The sequence below is a fragment of the Babylonia areolata genome, chromosome 24 (genome assembly GCF_041734735.1).
Source record: "Babylonia areolata isolate BAREFJ2019XMU chromosome 24, ASM4173473v1, whole genome shotgun sequence".
NCBI lineage: Eukaryota > Metazoa > Mollusca > Gastropoda > Neogastropoda > Buccinidae > Babylonia > Babylonia areolata.
The window spans coordinates 36,129,900-36,137,399 of record NC_134899.1 but is presented as its reverse complement, the minus strand read 5'-3'; positions in this window follow the sequence as shown (position 1 = coordinate 36,137,399).

Genomic DNA, 7,500 nt, shown 5'->3' with positions numbered 1-7,500 from the left:
ACACACACACACACACACACGCGCGCATTCCCTTGGTTTCATTCACACGCCTTTGACTGTACAAAGGGAAGTCATTCCAAGTGCGTGGGTACAGAGGGATGGATGGTGTGTGTGTGTGTGTGTGTGGGGGGGGGGGGGGGGGGGGGGGGGGGGGGGGGGGCGAGGGGGGTGGAGGGAAGGGACAGGAAACCTACTGCTGTCTTTCTGCTTGCTTTGGCACCCACAGAACGACAACACATCCTACATGGGATATGAGACTCTTCACGTATCTTTTCTGCTGCCAGCATTCTTCTTCTTCTTTCTTTCTTTCTTTCTTTCTTCTTCTTCTTTCTTCTCCTTCTTTCTTTCTTTCTACCTCCTCTTCCTCTTCTTCTTCTTTCTTTCTTCTTGTTCTTCTTTCTTTCTTTCTTCTTCTTCTTCTTTCTTTCTTTCTTTCTTCTTCTTCTACTTCTTCTTTCTTTCTTTCTGTCTTTCTTCCTTTTCTTCTTCTTCCTTCCTCCTTCTTTCTTTCTTCTTCTTCCTTCTTTCTTTCTTCTTCTTCTCCCTTCCTTCTTTGTTTTGTTTGTTTTCTTTCTTTCTTTCTTCTTCTTCTTTCTTCTTCTTCCTTCCTTCTTTCTTTCTTTCTTTTTTCTTTCTTCTTTCTTCCTTCCTTCCTTCTTTCTTTCTTTCTTCTTCTTCTTTCTTTCATTCTTTCTCTCTTCTTCTTCTTTCTTTCTTCTTCTTCTGCTGCTGCTGTCGGGTTAGTGAGACGGCTGCAACTCCCACTTTCGATCATATCTACGTGTTCGTTGTTTTTTTTTTTGTTTGTTTGTTTTTTGTTTTAACGTGCATGACATTTTTGTTCCCTGACATTTAGGCAGCCATATTTCGTTTCCGGTGGCGTGCGTGCTGGGCATGCTCCGTGTTTCCATAACCTACTGTAGGCTGGCGTGAGTCAGTCACAGGTCCTTTAATGTGCGTGTTTAAGGCTTCTGTGTATGTGTTATACACGAGTGGGGCTTTTACGTGTATGACCATTTTCTTTTTTCTTTTATAAAATTTTTTTTACCCCGCCATGTTGGCAGCCATACTCCGCTTTCGGGGTTGTGCATGTGGGGTATGTTCTTGTTTCCATAACCCACCGAACACTGACATGGATTACAGGATCTTTAACATGCGTATTTAATCTTCTGCTTGCGTATACACACGAAGGGGGTTCAGACACTAGCAGGTCTGCACATATGTTGACCTGGGAGATCGGAAAAATCTCCACCCTGCGAGCATGTGTGTGTGTGTGTGTGTGTGTGTGTGTGTGTGTGTGTGTGTGTGTGTGTGTGTGTGTGTGTGTGTGTGTGTGTGTGTGTGTGTGTGTGTGTGTGTGTGTGTGTGTGTGCTTTTTTTAATTTTATTTTTTTTATAAATTTTACAAGAACTTAGTTTCCAAAACTTTCTGAAAACATTCTTTTCCACATGACCGATTTCTCCGAGTACATTTTGAAAGTTTCAACACTCGAACAACTGAACTGCGAGTAACTGAAACAAGTGAAACAATAACCTTTCTTTTATTTTATTATATTTTTTTGTCTCGCCTTCGGGCAGCATCTACTTCATTTTTGCTGAGGATACTCCTTACAGGAGAAAAGCGAACTGACCATCTTCCTCTCTGAGTAAACATTGGATTGGATCACGTGTGGTGAATGATACACACATTCTCGTATTGACACTTAAAACAACAATAATCACTCATGAACTGACACACATAGATACAGCACACATACGCACGCATGCACACACATTAACATATATGTATGCATGTGCGTGCGCGCGCGCGCGCACACACACACACACACACACACGAACACACAAGCGCGCCCACACACTGAGAGATAGAAAGTGAGGTACGCTGGACATAGTCTGGTATATTGTTCACACTTTATTAATATAAGTCCAATGTTTTTTTCATATGAAATATGGTCGAACCTTTATATGGACGAAATAGTATTACTTCCACATTAACTCACTCAGTACGGCCAGTCCTCTCTTCTCCCCTACACAGACCCCTCGGATGTCCAGTGGGTGTCTGAATGACCCAACCTTTAGCTTCCATCGTCAGAACTGTGGTATTCTTTGTCAACATTCACCTCTTCAGTATAAGAACGTTCCGCTTGCAATACTTTGATGATGGTAATTGGGATGAAACGCTGTTAACGTCGTCTCTTTCGCCGTTCGTATGGAGAGAGTTAAAACGATCAAATGTAATACACCGTCATCAGTGCCAGATGACCCGAGTTCAATATCTAAATGATGATGATGATGATGATGATGACGATCGTTATGTGATAATTGTTATGATCATGATGTTGATTAGAATGTGAATGATGGTGGTGGTGGTGATAATTCACGAATACGAAGGTGATGATGGGAGAAGATGAAACTGATGACGACAACGACAACAGACACACACACACGGTAGCAATCATGATATTGATGAGGTAAGATTATCTCACCAATGTTTTATATCTATTTACACCTGTGCAACCTTTCCAGTGACCCGCAGCAGCTACTGCTGTGATGACGATGATGATGATGATGATGATGACGACGATACTGTTATTGCTGCCTGATGATGTTGCATTACTTTGGTGTTTGCCTGTAGTATTTTTGCTCCGAGAGAAAAAAGAAAAGAAATCCTGGTATTTATGTTGGGCAATATGCTGCTTTTTTTTTTTTTTTTTGACTCACTTGTGTAAACAAAGTGAGTCTATGTTTTAACCCGGTGTTCGGTTGTGTGTGTGTGTGTGTGTGTGTGTGTGTGTGTGTGTGTGTGTGTCCGTGATAAACTTTAACATTGACATTTTCTCTGCAAATACTTTGTCAGTTGACACCAAATTAGGCATAAAAATAGGAAAAATTCAGTTCTTTCCAGTCATCTTGTTTAACTCACTCAGTACGGCCAGTCCTCTCTTCTCCTCTACACAGACCCCTCGGATGTCCAGTGGGTGTCTCAATGACCCAACCTTTAGCTTCCGTCGTCAGACTTGTGGCATTGTTTGTCAACATTCACCTCTTCAGTATAAGAGCCTTCCGCTTGCAATATTTTGATGGTGATAATTGGGGTGAAACGCTGTTAACTTCGTCACTTTCGCCGTTCGTATGGAGAGAGTTAAAACAATATTGCACCTCTGGGATGGGCAAAAAAAAAGAAAGAAAAAAGAAGCCTAATTATATGCAAACTGCATTTACTGTTATATTTATATTTTTTGTATTCTCTAAACTTGGCACTTTGATCTGATATTCTGACACAACAACAAGAGCAGTCATTAATATCCTTTTTTTGTGTTCAAACAGGAACTTCTTTTGCTAAGCATGGAAGTTTTATTTATTTCGCAAACGTTTTGGTGCAGATAGTAAAAAAGGTAAATTACTCAGTAATTAATGCTAGGGGACTTAATTTGCCACAGTGAGTCTTGAAGGCCTTGCCTCTCTTGTTATTTTATTACTGCTCTGACCTTTTCATCATCCGTACTTGCCAATAACCATTCACATCTCTTTCCTTTCTTTCTTCTTCTTCTTCCTCCTCTTTCTTTCTTTCTTTTCTTTTCTTCTTTATTTTTCTTAACCCGTTACATCTTTTGCTTCTTCTGGATTAGTTTTCTTTTCTCTTACCTTTCTTTGCACATTTAATCGCACTTTTTTTTGGGTTCTATTTCATTGTGTTTGCAGCCAGAAAGAAAGGGGGGTGGGGGTGGGATGGGCGTGGGGGTGGGGGTAGGGGTGGGACTGTACTGCCGCTAGCGGGAAGGGCAGCCTGGATTTGACACGAAAGAAGCATGTTGTGACAAACGGTAATGCGGTAGAATACAATACAATACAATACAATACAATGCAATGCAATGCAATGCCATACAATACAACACACCCTTCATTCATCTCATTGAAAACAATACAATACAATACAGTGGAGTTGATGGCCTAGAGGCAACGCGTCCGCCTAGGAAGCGAAAGAATCTGAGCACGCTGGTTCGAATCACGGCTCAGCCGTTGATATTTTCTCCCCCTCCGCTAGACCTTGAGTGGCGGTCTGGACGCTAGTCATTCGGATGAGACGATAAACCGAGGTCCCGTGCGCAGCATGCACTTAATGCACGTAAAAGAACCCACGGCAACAAAAGGGTTGTTCCTGGCAAAATTCTGTAGAAAAATTCACTTCGATAGGAAAAACAAACAAAATTGCACGCAGGGAAAAAAAAGGAAAAAAAAGAAAAGAAAAAAAAGAGAGTGGTTCTGTAGTGTAGCAACGCGCTATCCCTGGGGAGAGCAGCCCGAATCTCACACAGAGAAATCTGTTGTGATAAAATGAAATACCAATACAATACAACACAATACAATGCAATGCAATGCTATGCAATACAATACAACACACCCTTCATAAATCCCATTGAAAACAATACAATACAATACAACACACTCTTCATTCATCTTATTGCAAACAATACAATACAATACACTCTTCATTAATCCCATTGCAAACAATACAATACAATACACTCTTCATTCATCTTATTGCAAACAATACAATACAATACACTCTTCATTAATCCCATTGCAAACAATACAATACACTCTTCATTAAGCCCATTGCAAACAATACAATACACTCTTCATTCATCTTATTGCAAACAATACAATACAATACAATACACTCTTCATTAATCCCATTGCAAACAATACAATACACTCTTCATTCATCTTATTGCAAACAATACAATACAATACACTCTTCATTAATCCCATTGCAAACAATACAATACAATACACTCTTCATTAATCCCATTGCAAACAATACAATACAATACACTCTTCATTAATCCCATTGAAAACAATACAATACAATACACAGGTGGGAGGGGGGTGGGGGTGGGAGGGGAGGAGGGGATTTGGCGAGTGTGGGATCCGATCCCTTGCACTCGAATTCTCTCTCGCTTCCTATGCGGACGCTATATCAGAGGGGCCACAAGCACACCACACACTGTGAAAAGGGGGGGTGACGTGACCGTGAAGGAGAACCAACACAGGCTTCACTGAAACTGTGCTCTGAGGTAGGGAGGAAAGTGGCAGAATGGTCAAGACGCTTAATTAATCTTGCCGCTTCAGTGTCCGTGGGAGTCTAGGTTTGTATCCGCTGGTCTCTCCCTTTGTTCCAAGTTTGACTGAAACAAAACAAAGAACCGAGCGTTTAAGTTATTCGGGTGAGACGAGAAACCGAGGTCCCCGCGTGTGTAGCAAGGCACTTTGCGCACTGGAAAAGGACCCACGGCAACTAAGCGTTGTCCTCTGCAAAATTTCTGTAGAAGAAATCCACTCTGGTAGGTACACAAATATATTATCTGCATGCACTCCAGTCCTGACTACGCGCGTTTGGGTTACGCTGTTCGTCAGTCAGACATCTGCCTATCAGAGGTGGTGTAGCGCACATATGGATTTGTCCGAAAGCAGTGACGCCTCTGAGAGAAAGTATCAGTATCAGTAGCTCAAGGAGGCGTCACTTCGTTCGGTCAAATCCATCCATGTACGCTACACCACATCTGCCAAGCAGATGCCTGACCAGCAGCGTAACCCAACGCGCTTAGTCAGGCCTTGAGAAAAAAAAAAAAGAAAGAAAGAAAGAAAAAAAGCAAACAACCCCCCCAAAAAAAACCCAGTAGTAAAACTGAAACTGAAAGTGTGTTCTGAACTTCAGCTCTCATCCCTCAGAACCCACTGTCTTAGCTTCCTACAGACCTCCAGACTTGGAGAACGTCTTGACCTTCGTTAATTAATTGATTAATTAATAAAGACAAAATGCCACAACCACCAGATCATCAGCCTACTCTTTCACAATCCATCTACATCAGCACAGTACGCCACGTCAGGTCATGGAGTAGGGTGATGCGGAACCTGATCTGGGATCTCCTCTAAAGAGCAAGCAGTGCCCTAAGGCAAGTGGGGAGGAAGAAATGAGAGAGGGCGTGCGTCTCTCTCTCATCGGGGAGAAAATTAATTAATAGGATGTTAGCTTGGAAGGCCCGCTCGATGTCGGAATATCAGTTTACCTTGATAACAAAACAGGGTATCTCCATGAACGGCATCATTAGGAGCTGACAGCATCAAGTTGTAAATCTGTCGTTGACGTTGGGTTTTTTTTTTTTTTTTTTGTTTTGTTTTGTTTTGTTTTGGCTGTTTTGGTTTTCTGATGTTCGGTTTCAATGGTTTGATTTGGATTCCCCCCCCCCCCCTTTTTTTGAAATAATGACGTTTTATAATGATTATCATTCCTTTCTCTTCTTTGGGGTTTGAAAATTATATGTATTTATATCATTGAAAACATTTTCCTGTCTTCATTTTTTTTTCTTACACGCTGTTTCTGTTTTTAACTTCTCTTAGTGTATGTCTGTATTTTTTTTTTATTGTGTGTGCTGGCGTTCCTAGTTGTGTGTTCTTGTTTGCTCGATTCTCTCATCATCATCATCATCATCATCATCACCATCACCATCACCATCTTCATCATCTCTCTCTCCACCCTCTCCCATGCTCATTTCAACTGTACGTTTGTTGTCCCGCACCCCCTCCCTCTCTCTTCCTAGTCTTTTGCTCCGCCCCCCCCCCCCCCATTCCCCTCTGTCTGTCTGTCTGTCTGTCTGTCTCTCACTCACTCTCTCCTTCTCTCGTTCTTTCTCTCACTTCCTTTGTGTTCGTATGGTATTCGTTTGAGTATATCCACATATCTTCCCCTCCACGCCTCTCTACGTGACTGGCGGAAAGAACGTCCACTTCTTGTTGTGAACACTAATCATTCCGTCTTGAGGGAAAGTAAAGGATTCTCTGTGGCTCTCTCTCTTTCAATATATATATATTGAAATATATATATATATATTGAAAGAGAGAGGGTCACAGATATATATATATATCTTGAAAGAGAGAGAGGGCCACACACACACACACACACACACACACACACACACACACACACACACAGAGAGAGAGAGAGATGTTTAATGTCATTAGCTGAAAATCTCTGGTGATAAAGTAGGTACTAATCAGAACAAAATGGTGCAAAGTATATAGAATGGAACAGAAAGGGAAAAAAAAGAAAAAAAAGAAGAAGAATTAAAACAACCAAAACTAATAAGAGATTTGCGACACTTTGGCACTTTGCCATTAGATTAAAGTACAAGTGACAGGAAGGTGGGGTGAGGGAATGTGCCTTCTTTTTTCAGTCGTTCGTCTCCAAGGTTTAGATAGTACACAGAAAACAAAGTACAGATAAATCATATAATAAATATTTACGCATGTGACATCGACACACATCATATCAATACAAACATACTAAAGTACATATAAATCCTGAAATAATTATTTATGCCTCAACATAAAAACCCATCATATCACTACGAACACATCAAATAATTACAATGTCTAGATTGACCATCCAAATGTAGCCCTTCCCCCCCCCCCTTTTTTTATGTGTGTTTCCTCACAGAA